We start from the raw sequence: 15,163 nt of genomic DNA, 5'->3' as shown, positions 1-15,163 counted from the left end.
GCTGAAAAATTTATATGGAAATTCAAAGGATCAAGAATAGCTGAAACATCATTGAAGAAGAACAAGGTGGGCTGAACTCGCTCTACTAGATATCAAGATTTATAAGCAACTACAGTATTTAAGACAGTGTAGTATCGGCACTGGGAGAGACATAAAAAACCAAAAGGAAAAAGAGCCCAGAGACTGACTTTTGTGTATGCGGACAGTTTGTTTAGGATGAAAGTACCACTGCTATGCACTGTGGGAAAATGTCCTCAAAGAATGACACTAGGGCAATTGGGTATCCCCATGTAAAAACAATTAACCCCAACCTCACATCACACACAAAACTTAACTCCATTTGGGGTATATACTTAAATGGAAGGTAAAACTATGAATATAAAGTTTATAGAGAATATTGTTTATTGCTTTAATGGCCCCGATTCTTCTCTCCTCCCTGTGCCCATGTCCTTTCCCAGGTGACTTTGCAGTTCCTCTCACGAAAAGGGCAGATTATGTTTTTCCTCCCTGGACTCTATGTTTGGCTTAAGTCCTTTGGTGGAAGTGACAGTGTGCTATTCTGGGCCTAGGCCTCAAGGGACCTTGGATATCTCTGCTTGCCCTCTTTCACTTATGCCATCCCCATGAGAAGGTTATGCCTGATCCAGTCCACTGACCCTGACAGGGAGATGAGAGACACATGGGTAGAGTTCTCTGGTGAAGCTGCCTGGAGCCAAGCCCAGCCAAGATAAAGTGAGTCCATCCTAGACCAGCTGACCCAGGCACCTGAATGAGAACAAAATAATTTTTGTTTTCCATCACTGAGCTTTGGGTACATTTGTTAGGCAGCAATAAACTAACATCAGAAGGTAAAATAGGAAAATATCTATATGACTTCCAGATAAGCAAATGTGTTTTAAGCTAGTCACGAAAGTACCTGCTCACCATAAAGAAAAAGAGTTTTTATGTTAAAATTAAGAATCCTCATTTATCAGAAAATACTATTAAGAAAGTAAAGAGGCTTGTCATAAAATGGAAAGTGATATTTGCAACCATTCAACAAAAAACCAGTATCAAGAATATTTAAAAAATTCCTACACAGAATTAAGAAAAGACAGATTATTTTACATTTTATATAAAAGTCCATCCACTTTTTATATGCACCTGTTGCATATAAAAATGAGCAAAAAGACTTGAAAGAGTATTTTGCAAAAGAGTAAATCCAACTGGACGATAAACATATGATAATGTTCTCAATCCCAGAAACCAGGGAAATGTAGATTAAAGTCAACAACAAAGTGGTAGCTTAGAGCCCAAGATTAAAACAATGTCAGTGAGAAAATACCAGTCACAGAGATAGTCAGGAACCTTTAAGAAACAAGATGCCAGATGTTACATTGAAAAATATGTGCTGAGCTGTGCTGCTCTGTAACTACCTGCCCTGTTGTGAATCTGACCCACAATGCCTTTGAGAGGGGTGTTTTCTCTGGAGGTTTCAAAGGAAAGGACAGTTGCCTTCTTCCTTGTGTTGCTACAGGGCAGAGAGAATACTGCAGGAGGTGAGGGGCAGAACAGAGTTTATAAACTCAACTGCAGTGTGAAAATGCTGGTTACCTCCACTGTGTCTTAGGGTGTAGCAGCCATATGTTTTGAGTCAGGTAGATCCCACCCACCTTCAGGGATAAGCCCTGATTGCCCTAAGCCATTCATCACAATCCCATTTCCCTGGCCTTGGATGGCTATATAACCTACATTGCTTCAATCAGACTGAGGTTCTGGACTCTTGCTGAATATTAAACACATGTATGACCTAGAAGTGCTGTAGCCATTTTGCTGCTACGAGGAACCCAGTCTGAAGACGAATTGTGTACAAGGGAAGGGGCAGAGCCAAGAGAATTATGGAATGAAATCCAGTTTGATTAAATCATGTCTGAAATTTTTCTAATTACTACACCTTTCAGTTATATGAACCAATGAATTTCCTTTATTGTTCAAGCCAGTTTGAGTTGGCTTTCTGCTAGTTGCAATAGAAGCATCTGTAGAAACTAGAGCAACAGGTGATGAGGAAAGATGTACTGAAATTTCCACAGGATCTGGTGATGAGGAGAGGCACAACTTATACCACCAAATATGGAATGGAGGCTTAATAGGTTTAAAAATAATATTAAGGGGGAAGTTTGACTGAGGAACTCTGGCAAATGACACTTGACTGACACATATGATATCTAGTAGCTTAGTGAAGTTTAGGGATGGTTCCTTGAGAGAATCAACTAGAAAGCCTTTTAAAACTCCTTTGAAGAGAATATAAACTCTTGAAAGGATCCCAAAGATCAATCATTTCATCAAACAGCTGGGGAAACTGAGGCCCAAAGAGCTTATATTTTAGTTAGCAATTAAGATGGGGCCAGGTCCTGGGTGTCCAGATTTCTCATGAGGGTTCTATCAACTCACGAAAGCTCATCATCTTAGATGTGTATAATGAAAAACTTTCATTTTCATCTACTCACATTGAATCTCATTGACTGTATTTTTTCTTCCTCACCCAGCTTCTAAAGATCTTTTAGGAATTTAGTAGCAAATAGGTAACTGTCACTCAAATTTACCATCACTTGCTGATGTGGGGAATTCCTGGGGTGCCCCATGTCCAGATCAGTTATGTAAGCCCTGAGTGAGATTCATCTGTCACAGAGGCTTTGACTCTGCTCATTGCCTCCTTAGCTCCTGGTGGTTTGAAGCTTCCCTTGGATTTGGCATCTTGTCCTGGGTTCTTGCTCCTACTCTCCTTGGGGTTCAGTTCTCTCTCCTGGATTTTGAGCACAGTGGCACCAACTCCCTAATTCCTGGTGCAGGTGGAGCCGGCTCTGGCTGTGGTCATGGATTCTGCCATGGTCTCTCCAGGTCCTACCTGAGAATTTGATAGTCCTTGACTTTTCTCTTTTTACCCCCCACATGTCTTTGTCAAGCCCTGTGATTCTATCTGATGTCTACCACCTTCCTTGTCTTTAAACCACTCTTTCAATCCCCACCTCATTATCTTTTGCCTGGACCATTACAATAGTTACTAAAGGCCCTAAACCAAAAGGATCTGAAGAAATGTGTACCTTTTCTGTGGGAATAATGTAAATAATAGAATTTACTGAGCACTTAATGTGCAGAGCTCTGTTCTAATCTCATTATAGTTATTAACTCTCCAAACAACCCTATGCATTATTGCCATTTTTTAAACTGTGAAACTTAAGCACAGAGGAGTTAAGTAACTTGCCCAAGATAACAATGACAGCGATTGGTTTTGAATCCCCGAGGTTTGGCTACGATAATGTTTGACCAAATATCTGGGCTCTCCATAGCCCAGTCAGGTTGACATATAAAATTAACCATCACAGGGAGCAGAAGAAATATAAAACAAGTAGGATAAATTGAAAATATATGCTGAGATGATAAATCTATATCCAAACATATCAGTAACTTCTGTTGAAACTAATCGAGAAAAGAGAGAATGTACAAATAACCCAGTCAGGAATTAAAAAATATTAATCATTCCAGATCTGCAGACATTCTCCTGAATGCTCCAAGAGCCTGCATTATTAACCCCATACTAGTAATTCACCAAACATTGGATAATTGTTATGTGTCAGGCACTGTGCTAGGCATTGAAAATATTGAGTAAATACCTGCTCCTGAGGAGCTTATGGGCTAATGGAAGTGACAGTTACAAACAAAATGTTACGTCATTAACAAGTGCTTTAATAGAAGAATGTATACCATGATGTGGCAATACAGAGGAGGGACCTAGGGAGCTGTGTGAGGCTTCAGGAAGACATCTCATTTTAGCTAATGTGTGAGGACTGAGTTGGAATTTGATAGACAGTGAGGGAGTGTGTTTAATGGGATGCTGGAAGGGAGACTAACCCAAGGGATGGTCTGTCTTATCCAGGGAATGCCAAGGAGCTGGGTGTGGCAAGAGCGTGGAGTGTGCGTTTGGAGGGGCAGGTGGCTGGGGGGCAGGTGGGAAGAGGTGGGGAGTAGTGGATAAAATGGCATTTGAGACCAAATTTAAAGCATCTTGTCTCTATAGCTGCTAAGTTGTAAAAACTTTATTTTGTGAAGAATAGGATAATGACATGATCAGATTTATGTGCTTGTTTTGTTCTGGTTTTTGAGACAGGGTATCTCTATGTCGCCCAGGCTGGAGTGCTGTGGCACAATCATGGCTCACTGTAGTCTCCGCCTCCCAGGCTCAAGCCATTCTCCCACTTCAGCCTCCAGAGTATCTGGGACTACAGGTGCGTGCCACCACACTGGGCTAATTTTTTGCTTTTTTTTTTTTTTTTTTTTTTTTTTTTGTAGAGACAGGATTTTGCCACATTGCCCAGGCTGGTCTCCAACTCTTGGGCTTAGGTGATCCACCCCTCTTGGCCTCCCATAGTGCTGAGATTACAGGTGTGTGCCACCACGTCTGGCCTCTCAGATTGATGTTTCACGAGATAGAGTACTGGACAGAGTGGAGGACACATTCATCTAATAAATAAATTTTAATTGCACAAGACCCTATGCAGATAACTAGATACTATCTCAGATCTTGAGAAGCCCACACATGTTCTGTAAAAGATGTCCATCAAAACCTCGTATTTCAAGGAGCCGAACATTGAGTCCTATGTGAGAAGTCCTGAATGCTCCAAGTGCAGTGACAGTTCAGACAGGAAAGTTTCCTTTAGGCCACAGAGGGGTGGAGGAAGTGGGCTGGCATCAGAAGGCTGGGTCCTGAATGATTATTGTGATTTCAATATGGCTTGCCCCTTGACACATGTTCTAGCACAGCTAGGTGATAGAAATGACCATTGTGAGTGTGTGGAAAGGTGGTGTCCACATCGGCCAGAGCGCCAGTCTGTAAAGCCAGGTCTTGATTGACCAGCTGAAACAAGATTCCCAAAGTGCACTACCCCTAGGTGATGTCCTAGATGATTTTTGGTGGTACCTGATAGACATTTAAAGTTTATTAGTTAGATGTTTATATTAATATGTATTGAAATACTTAAACAAGAAATGATAATGTTGCTTCTGACTATGCAAGAAAATGAGGGAATTTAATCAATAACTGGAAGTAATAATATGGATGGTGCACAGATATGACAAAAATTGTTGAGGAAATACGCAAATAACTGAACATTTGGGAGAATTGGGCTAAGGAGTTTAGGAAAATTTAGGAGGGTAGGCACCATAAGTGTTAAAGAGTGGTGCTTCTCTGGAAAGATCAAGCTGAGAGCTGGTGTAAAATGGATTAAATTTTAAAAAGTAGAGGCCTGAGCTGGAGATACCAGTAAGGAAACTGTGGTAATGCATCAGTGGAAAGAGTTTCCTTTATAAGGAATCTGTGCTACTTTTCCTTCACACGTCCCCATACTTGCTCAAGGTCTCACTGTAAATGCATCAGCTTGCTTCACATGGAAGTGACACTTGCTATCAGAAGTGCCCACAATCTCTTCTGCTGCTTTGCTGAAAAATAGACATTTCTTGATTTTGGCAGTGGTGTTTTGACGATTTGACACATTATACATCACAGTTTCATTTCTGGACTCCTTTCCTTGGAATCAATGCCACTCTTTTTGCATCAAAAAGTTTTCATCGGAATGCAATGGGAGAAGTCTTCCAGGAAAAAAGGTAAAAATAAGACTTTCAAAAACTATCAGGCCAGTGCCTCAAAACTGCAAAGAAACCTGAGCTCTATCCCAGTGAAACTAAGCAGTGCAGAGGCAGCAAAGGCTCCTCTTCCCACCCCAATGTCCAACTCTTGTGCAATGTTTGTCTTCAGTCCTTTTGCAATGTCTGCTTTCTTTGAAGAATTGTGGATTTCTTAAGATAGTGTAACCCACATTTGCAGTGTTCTTCCTGTGAGAAATTATGCATTAAATTAGCACATCTTGAGCAAATCTTGCCTATTCGGGAAGGAAACTACGTAGCTATTTCAACGGATGGATCTCTTGGAGCAGGAGAAGTGGCTCTGGTCCCTCTTGGATGCTTTCTGCTTAAAGCCTTGGATGCTTTCTGCTGGCAGATCCTATGGACTCGTTTTCTTGACATTTTGAACAACCAGAATCTTGTCTATAGATAACACTTGTCCCTTCCCTCATTCTCCCAAGGAGGGGAACACTTCAGGGTCAACCTTCATCCTTAGATGAATAGGTTTAGACATACTTATCGGCAGAATAAATACACTCCTCAGTTTCTTCTGTCACCTCTTACTACTTTTGGTGGCTTATGTATCGAGTGATGCCTTATCTCTCTGAAAGCTACAGAGGAGTCAGAGAGTGAGGCCTGGGGAAGGGTTGTATGACATGAGACCTTATTTGAGGTGCCATCTAGCAGCTTCTTTGTCTACTTCCCATCTCCCAAGTCTCCACATGGCTTGCCTCTTGACAAGATGGTGCCTGAAAGAGTTGCTTCCTAGGCAAAACCACAGGTAAATCCAGTTTGTCCTTGATGATCCTCCCACCTTTCCATTGGAATCTGTAGTAGATATCTGGTGGATTTTGTTTGTTTTACCAGGATCCCTTTTCAGTTCTTTGGAAACATCACCCCAATTTCTTTGTGATTTTCCTGTGGGAACACCCCTCCCCCTCAGAAGCTGTTTTACCAAGGAACTGTCAGTTGAGGTGTGTTGTCTTCTGGCAAGAAATGAGCATGTGACCCAAGTGTGGCCCATCAGAGTCTGTCCCTGTGGAACTTGAATCTTGAGAAGAGTGACACAGGGCTCAAGAATGGCTGGAGCACATTTGTCCTGAGGTGGTGTGTCTCAGTCCCCACCACCTGGATCTGCAGCACCTTTTTTCTTCCCATCCATCTCAAGGCCCAGTTGTTCAGCCTTTCCTTTGATGCTACAATATCTTCTTGAAGTAAATTAGTTTTTTTTTTTTCTAAAGTAAACCAGACTCTGTTACTGTTGCTTATAATCAAAGAAACTTGAAAAATCCATCCTTTACTCATTTTCTTAGTCCTTTCCTAGGCTTCTTCCCAACTTAAAGCTCTTTAGTGGTATCTTAGTCATTTGGGCTGCTATAAAAAATACCATAGAGTCAGTGCCTTATAAAAAACAGAAATTTATTTCTCATGGTTCTAGAGGCTGGAAAGTCCAAAATCAAGGTGCTGGCAGATTTATTGCATAGTGAGGGCCCACCTCCTGGTTCATTGATGATGGTCTTTTTGCTGTGTCCTCAAGTGGAGGAAGGGGCAGAGGAGCCCTCCAGGCCTCTTTTTAAAAGGGCACTAATCCCATCACAACCTAGAACACTCATGACCTAATCAATCCCCAAAAACCTCCCTCCAAATACCATCACATTGAGATTAGGTTTCAGTATGTGAATTTTGAGGGGACACAAACATTCAAATGACAGAAAATGGCTTCACATTTCTATTAGAATGAGACCCAAGTCTCAACCACAATCTGTAAGGCCCAGCCCTGTCTGGCTGTCTGGTCCGCGGGGACAACTCTGCCCACCCTCCCACCCTGACTTCTCCTTTGCTCCCTCTTCCGCCCCACTCACCTTCTCTCATTTCTTTGGGTGCTCCCTACTCTCTCACCACAGGGATTTCACAGCCGCTCCCCTCTGCCTGCAGTGCTCTTGAGTTTGCCTTCCCACGCCCTTCACATGCCCTTTGCAGGGTTTATTAGGTTAGGGGCTTTCTTAATGCACCTGGTACTTCTGCATCATGGCACTCACCTCAATTTGTAATTGGATAGCTACATGTTGATTATTTGATTATTGCTTATCTCCCTCAATAGACTATAAGCTTCATGAGGACATGTTTTTGTCCATGATTACATTCTGGTGTTTGACATAGATGTACATAGGAAAAGCCCAAAACATCTTTTAAATTTCTTTCTTTTTTTTTTTTTTTAAGATGGAGTCTCACTCTGTCGCCAGGCTGGAGTGCAGTGGCACTATCTCTGCTCACTGCAAGCTCCACCTACTGGGTTTGAGCGATTCTCCTCCCTCAGCCTCCAGAGTAGCTGGGACTACAGGTGCGTGCCACCACGCTGAGCTAATTTTTGTATTTTTTGTAGAGATGGGGTTTCACCATGTTGGCCAGGATGGTCTCGACCTCTTGACCTCATGATCTGCCCACCTCGGCCTCCCAAAGTGCTGGGATTACAGGTGTGAGCCACTGTGCCCAGCCTAAATTTCTTTATTATAGGTTCGGGGGCACATATGCAGGTTTGTTACATGGATATATTGTGTGATAGCGAGATTTGGGCTTCAATTGAACTTGTCACCCAAATAGTGAACATAGTACCCAGTAGGTAGTTTTTAGACCCTTGCCCCCTGCCTCCCTCCCTCGTTTCTAAAGTCCTCAGTGTCTGTTGTTCTCATCTTTATGTCCATGTGTACCCAATGCCAAAAAATTTTTGTGGAATGAATACATTTTAAAAAGTGAAGTCTGACCTTGTCAGACCACCTGAGAGATGAATCTGTGTTCCTAGCCTTCTTCTCACAAAACGATTTCTGAGCTTCCTCTGCTCCCTTTAGGGCTCTGGTCTGCACTAGCATTTGATGGCTGGAATAGTTTAACAGCACACATAAGCATGGTTTTTGCTAACATGCTTCCTACAGTTCTTCTTTCTCTGGCTTTCTATTGTACTCCTGTCTAATGCTGACCTCCTACCACTTGATTATATTCTCCTACTGAGGCCTATTTTGTGACAGAATGGTTACATTCTTGAAAGCAGGAACTAGGGGGATAAAGGCTAACTCTTTTCCTGGTTCTGCCCCTTTGTAGCTGGGTGGACATTGGCTAACTCATTTAATTTCACTGAAACTTAATTTACTCATTTTAAAAATGGGGATGATATCTGTTCCACTAAATACAGCTGTCCCTTGATGTCCATGGTGGAGAAGCTACAGGACTGCCTACAGATACCCCAATCCACGGATGCTCAAGTCCCATATGTAAAATGGTGTAGTATGTGCATATAACTTACACACATCTTCCTGCATACTTCAAATACTCTTTAGATTACTTAAAATACCTAATACAATGTAAATGTTATGGAAATAATTGTTATGCTGTATTGTTTAGGAAATGACAGCAAGAAAAATGTTCAGTATAGACACATCCATTTTTTAAAAGAAAATATTTAGATCCACAGTTGGTTGACCTGTGAATGCAAAGAGATAATCAATGTCAAGGCACATCAGAAAGTTGCTAAATTAATACATAATGTAAGAAGTATTTATTATTACTTTATATCTGAATGTTTGTGTCCCCTCCCACAAATTGATATGTTAAAATCTAAACCCCAAAGTTGATAGTATTAGGAGATGGGGCCTTTGGGAGGTTATTAGGTTATGGGGTGGGGCCCTCATGAATGGGATGAGTGCCCATATAAGAGAGGTCTGAAAGAAAACCCCTTCCCCTTCCACTGTGTGAGGACACAGAAGGCACCGTCCATGAACCAGGAAGCAGGCCCTCACCAGACATCGAATCTGCCAGCACCTTGATCTTGCACTTTCCAGCCTCCAGGACTTTGAGAAATAAATTTCTGTTGTTTAAAAGCTATACAGTTTACGGTATTTTGTTGTGAGCCGGAGTGTACTGAGAGGATACCTTTCTGATATTCATCATAAGATTTGGTTTCTGGTAGGCACTCTCCAAATGCTATAGTGCTTTATTGTAGCTGCCCTTATTTCAGGTAGTGAGTGAAATAAGATGCTACTAGTTATCCTGAGTACGTACCAAGAGCCAGGCACGGAGCTAAAGGCTTCGCATGTGATGCTTCCATGGATCCTTGCAATATTATAAAACTGACATTAGTTTTTCTCATTTGACTGAGGACAAAATGAGGCTAGAAGAGGTTAAGCGACTTATTCAAGGCCACACAGCTTACAAATTGGGGAGGTGGGATTCAAGTACAAGCCACTGACTCCAAGGGCAGTGCTGTTCACCAGGGTCCACACGGCCGCCCTTACCCTGCACATCCTTTCCGGGGCGGACCAAAGGTTATACTTTGCTGAGGGCCTCCTATGTTCTGGGTACTAAGCAGGCTGATACACGTACTTCCCCTCACTTAATGTTTACATATTATCATCATTTCACAAATGAGGAAACAGAAGCTTAGAGCGAAAACCTGCACTGTTGCCCCTGGGTAGGATACAGAAAGCTGCAACAGGCCGCCACTGCTACTATTGCAATAATAGAGAAAAGTGGATCAATTGTGAAAATCCCATGTTTAAAGACAATGGAGAACAGTGGAAGCAACGAGCAGGACAACGGAACTAGAGAAGGAAGTGTCCTTCCTAGGCCCTCATCCCACCTCACTTTCTTCCCTTGGGCATTTGCCTATTCCGAGCTTGGGTGAGGGCTTGACCTAAGCCAGCGAGACTCTGAGGAGGGAGAGAGGAAACAGAGGTTGTAACAGTCTCTCGGGGCAGGCATGACAGACTAGAAACCAGAGGAGCCCTAAAGGTAAGACAGGTTTTCCCCAAGCGACATTTGCTGAACTCTGGGATGCCGATAAGGAGGCTCAATAACACGGGATCTAACACTCACTAAATCTGGGGCTGAGTGCCCGCACCACAAGACAGTTTTGTTTTGAATTTCTTTCCTGGGGCCTGTCAAGCCCGAGGGATCAAATTTGCCCACCTTTTCCCTGGAACCTTTACATTCCTCAGCACCAATTGTCTGGATTTTTTGCGGCAGGTAGATTTTTCCCAGACATTGGCGCCCCCTGCTGTCAGACAGCAGCTTTGCAGGGACTTGGAGCCTGGCTCACAAACCATCATAATGCTGATGGGGACCGAAAATAAAGGGTCGCTCGATGTCCACGGGGTACTGCTGAGCCTGGTGGGCTGCCCAGGAAAGCACAGGTCATCTGGAACGCCTCAGACTGCCTCAGCCCCACGCTGCTGCTGGCTGCTTCCGGTGTGGGTGGCAGAGTCTGGGACCTTGGGAGCCTTTTACTGTGTTCCCAAGAATCAGGGATTTAACCCCGGTGGATGATGACTTCCAAAGTCTGAGATGGGCTAGTCTCACTGGTTTCTACCAGTGAGACTTGTCCTGAGTGTTAACTCTACCTGACTTGTCCTGAGTGTTAACTGTCCAGACTGGTAGATACCTGTGGCTCCAAGTCCCTGTCTGTAAAATGAAGTCAACGGTGCCCACTGCACAGGGCTGTTTGTGCGTTAAATGAGACAGTCTGTATGGAGTGCTTAGCATTGCCTGACATACAGTTAGAGCTGGGTTACTAGTGAGAATAGCAATGGTAATTCTTTTTGTTAGGGCCGCCCCCCTCCATCCTCCTCAAGCTCCTCAAAGTGAGCTGCACTGGACACCTCTTAGAAGCGGTGAGAGCTGGTCTGAATGTTCTGGGCCATTCGGGCATTCTCAGCCTTCCTTACAATGGGACAGCAGGGGTAGGAGCTTGGTACTCAGGGCTGAGAAAGAGGAAGATCTGGGCTTGGGAGAGGAGGCACCAGACAGTTCCCTGGACTTCAGCCTCCTTTCTGTGACTGGCTAGCATTAGCGGTTGTCAAACCTCAGGCCTGTGGAAGCTGAGTCGTCTTCCTAAGTAAGTTGCTAAAACCGTCTCTGGAAAACTGCCTTTGTGAAGGCTGCATCTCAGTCTCGCATCCAAGGATGAAACTCTGACTGCCCTAAATGGAGGAGTTGAAGGAGCTAATGGAGAGCGGTGGTTAGATGACACAAGATTGTTCTTGACTTGGAGAACTGCTCTTCTGGCTGCTTTGTGTGGGTGTCACATGCTGGGTACTAGGGAATCCATGGGTGTGGGGGTGAAATGCTGTCTGGGGACTTCTTGGTGCCAGACTTCTGGGATGCGACAGCCTGGATCGGGGCCTCGGTCCTCCAGTTTCCTGGGGAGCTGAGACCTTTGGAATATGGGGCTTCAGCTCTGGATTGCACCCGTTTCCTGTTTTGTAGTTTCCCTAGCTCTCAGGCCACCCAGTCACCAGCACCCTTAGCAGCAGTCTCACAGAGGTTTATTTCCTGGCAAGAAAGAAAATTTCTCATCACTCTATTTTGAAAGCACACACCATTCCTTGGGTGCCCATCTGCTCTCCCAGGTCTTGGCACCCACTCCCTCATGGGCCCTGCTGTGATCCTGTCCCACAGTGGGCCTTGCCTCATCTCTGGCTGGAGAGGTTGCAGCTGGTTGCCAAGCCCCTGGAATGCCCTCCCAGGGTCCCAGACTCTGCTACCCACACAGAGATGGAGCCAGCAGCAGTGTGAGGCTGGGGCCGAGTCTGAGGCCTTCCAGGCGACCTGTGCTTTCCTGGGCAGCCTGCCAGGCCCCAGCAGCACTCTGTAGACATTGAGTGAGCCTTTATTTCCTGTCCCCATCAGCATTATGACTCAGTTTGTGACTTTTTTACCTGCTCACCTATGTTACCTTAGGTTTGGGACTTGTGACTTTGTTTTGTTCTAGGGTTGCCAGATAAAATGCAAGATGTCCAGTTAAATTTGAATTTCAGATAGATAAGGAATCTTTTTTTTTAAGTTTAAGTATGTCCCAAATATTGCATGAGTTATCCTCATCCTAAATAATGATTCCTTGCTTATCTGAAGTTCAAATTTAACTGAGTGTCCTATATTTTTATTCACTAAATTTCTATTCATAGTTAACTGGGCGTCCTGTATTTTTATTCAGTAAACTTGGCAACCCTGTTCTCATCTCCCCCATCAGAGGGGGACTTCCTGAACCCAGGAACCTTCTGAACTTTCTCAGGGAGGCTTCCAGCCTGACTGCAGGGACTTAACCCCACTGTTTAGAAGAATCATAATGGATGATTTCTTCCTCAGACTGGGAGATCCTTGAAGGTAGGACTTGTGTCCCCCTCCCACTGCTACACCTTAGATGCTCGAACTAGGGCCAAGGGGCTCAGCACCTTGTGAACAAGGTAGGTCCCCTCGGGGCTAAAACCAAAGGGACCTTGGTGCTGTTTGCCTGCTCAAGGGACCATATTTCCTGAAATGGCACAGGGCTGGTGAGTGGCAGGGAGCCTTGAGAGGAGATTCCCTGGGATCACATGTCCCGTGACAGCTGCCGGGCTGGGGAATGTGCTCTGAGCTAGGTAGGCTTCCTGTGGGCACCTCATGTCATTTTACCAGATACAGAGGTGCATTTTACCCTTTCTGCCACATATGGTATGAGATCATGGGCAGGCCTGGATCCTGTTTTCTCTGCCCGATGGCCTATCAATTTCTTGCCTCATCTCAGAACAAGGGGCTAACTCCTTATATAGACGACGGGAAATGATTTGCCCAGACACCAATCAAATTAAGGGAAGAATTGGGACCAGGATAAGTTCTTTTGGTTCTCAGTCCAGTGCTCAGCACAAGGCTTCTTTCTGTGGGCAGCTAGGACTTGAGGCAGGACGTTTACTGGAGCCCTGAGCCCTGGCAGCAGCAACTGGTTATTGCTTCTGTTCTCAGCTGTGATGACAGAGAGTGTCAAAATCAAATATTTACTGGAGGCAGAGTCTGAACACTTCAAATAAGATGTGGTGAATCATATGGTTGAAGGGAAATCCCTGCAGGTTATACACTGATAGCCTAGCTAATTTTAGGGAGATAGACAGGGAGAGCTTCTGGTGTTTATGTTTTGAAATTTCCCTTTTTTTTTCTCCATAAAGGAAAAATAAACTTTGTTCTTGGGTGGTGAAGCCGAGGAGGCCTCTGGAAGCTGTGCTCAGTTAGTGACAATGCCAAGGTCTGAACACTGCTGTAGATTGCCCCTGGGCTCACAGGATCCATCGCCTTCCCCTCCCCTGTCCTTAGCTCTCCACTCATTTCTAGAAACCCTTGCAGTGTGCACGGGCCATTCCAGATGTTACTGTGTTAGAGGCATAGAGGTTACTGGGTCCTACCTGCAAGGGTATCTCTTTCTCAAAAGGGCAGACTTTTCTGCTTTTGCCTGAGCTCTCCTTAGTATATTACCTTTCCCCCACCCACATCATTATCATCCTTTTTGCTACATATCAACCCACCGAGGGGCCCCTTAGAATCCTCTGTTGGGACTTGCCCACAGTCTCTGACGGGAGAGGGGTACTTCTGCAGTTGGGATTTTTAAACTGGAGCCCTTTTCCCTTGGGCAAACTCTTCCCCCCACCTCTTGTCCACCTGGCAGCTCTTAGGAGTGATTAATGGAGTAGTCTCTCATTACATTGCTAGAGGGGAGAAGGTGAGGAGGCTGAATGAAAGGGAGAGGGCCCTGGGTCTTGGGTGGGTGGGCTTGTCTCTCTGGAGGGGCCCGGAGGTCCTTTTAATACCTGGAATTTCATGCACAGATTCCTCTGTGGTCAATAAATTACATTTTAAAATGTTTTAACTAAAATGAAAGTTTTAGAAAGGACTGTCTCTCCAGCCTTGATGCTTTGACACAAGAAGAATAGTTTATTCTTAAACAAGGCACACACAAAATATTTACCATAACATTGATTATATTACAATAAATTATTTGTTTATTTGACATCTTAAAGACAAGTTGCATATTAGGAGAAAATATTTGGGATGCATGTAAGTTGCAAAGTTTCAGTTCATATTATATATAAGAACTGCCATAATTCAATAAAAAGAGATTGAACAACTCAGTAAGGAAATGGATAAATGACATAAACAAGGGTTTCACAGAAAAGGAAATATATATGGTGAATAAATACATGAAGAGATATTCAACCTCATTAGTCATCAAGGAAAAATAAAGACAATAGTGAATTAACATACATCTATTCTATTAGCAAATATTACAGCTTGTTAACATAGGGAATTGGAAACAATTAGACAGTCACTTACATATTTGATAAAAATGTATTGAGCCCTACTTTGCACTTGTAAACAAAAAATAAAATTCTAAGGCCCCACCCACCCATCTGAATGGACTCCTTCTCTCGGCCGAGGACATTCCAAAGTTAGCCTGAAAAACAAGTTTTAGGCCATGGTGGGAAGGGGGAACCAGACACGCCTCATTACACCATCATCTCTTTTGGAATTACTGATAGAACAGACTCTTTAAGTCCGATACAATTTATTCTCTCTGAAGCTTGCTACCTGGAGGCATCATCTGCATGATAAAACCTTGATCTCCACAACCCCTTATTATAGCCCAGATGTTCTCAACCAATTGCCAGTCAGAAAATCTTTGAATCTGCCTGTTACTTGGAAGCGACCCACATCC

The sequence above is a fragment of the Pongo pygmaeus genome, chromosome 1 (assembly GCF_028885625.2).
Source record: "Pongo pygmaeus isolate AG05252 chromosome 1, NHGRI_mPonPyg2-v2.0_pri, whole genome shotgun sequence".
Lineage (NCBI taxonomy): Eukaryota > Metazoa > Chordata > Mammalia > Primates > Hominidae > Pongo > Pongo pygmaeus.
This window is presented reverse-complemented; position numbering follows the sequence as displayed.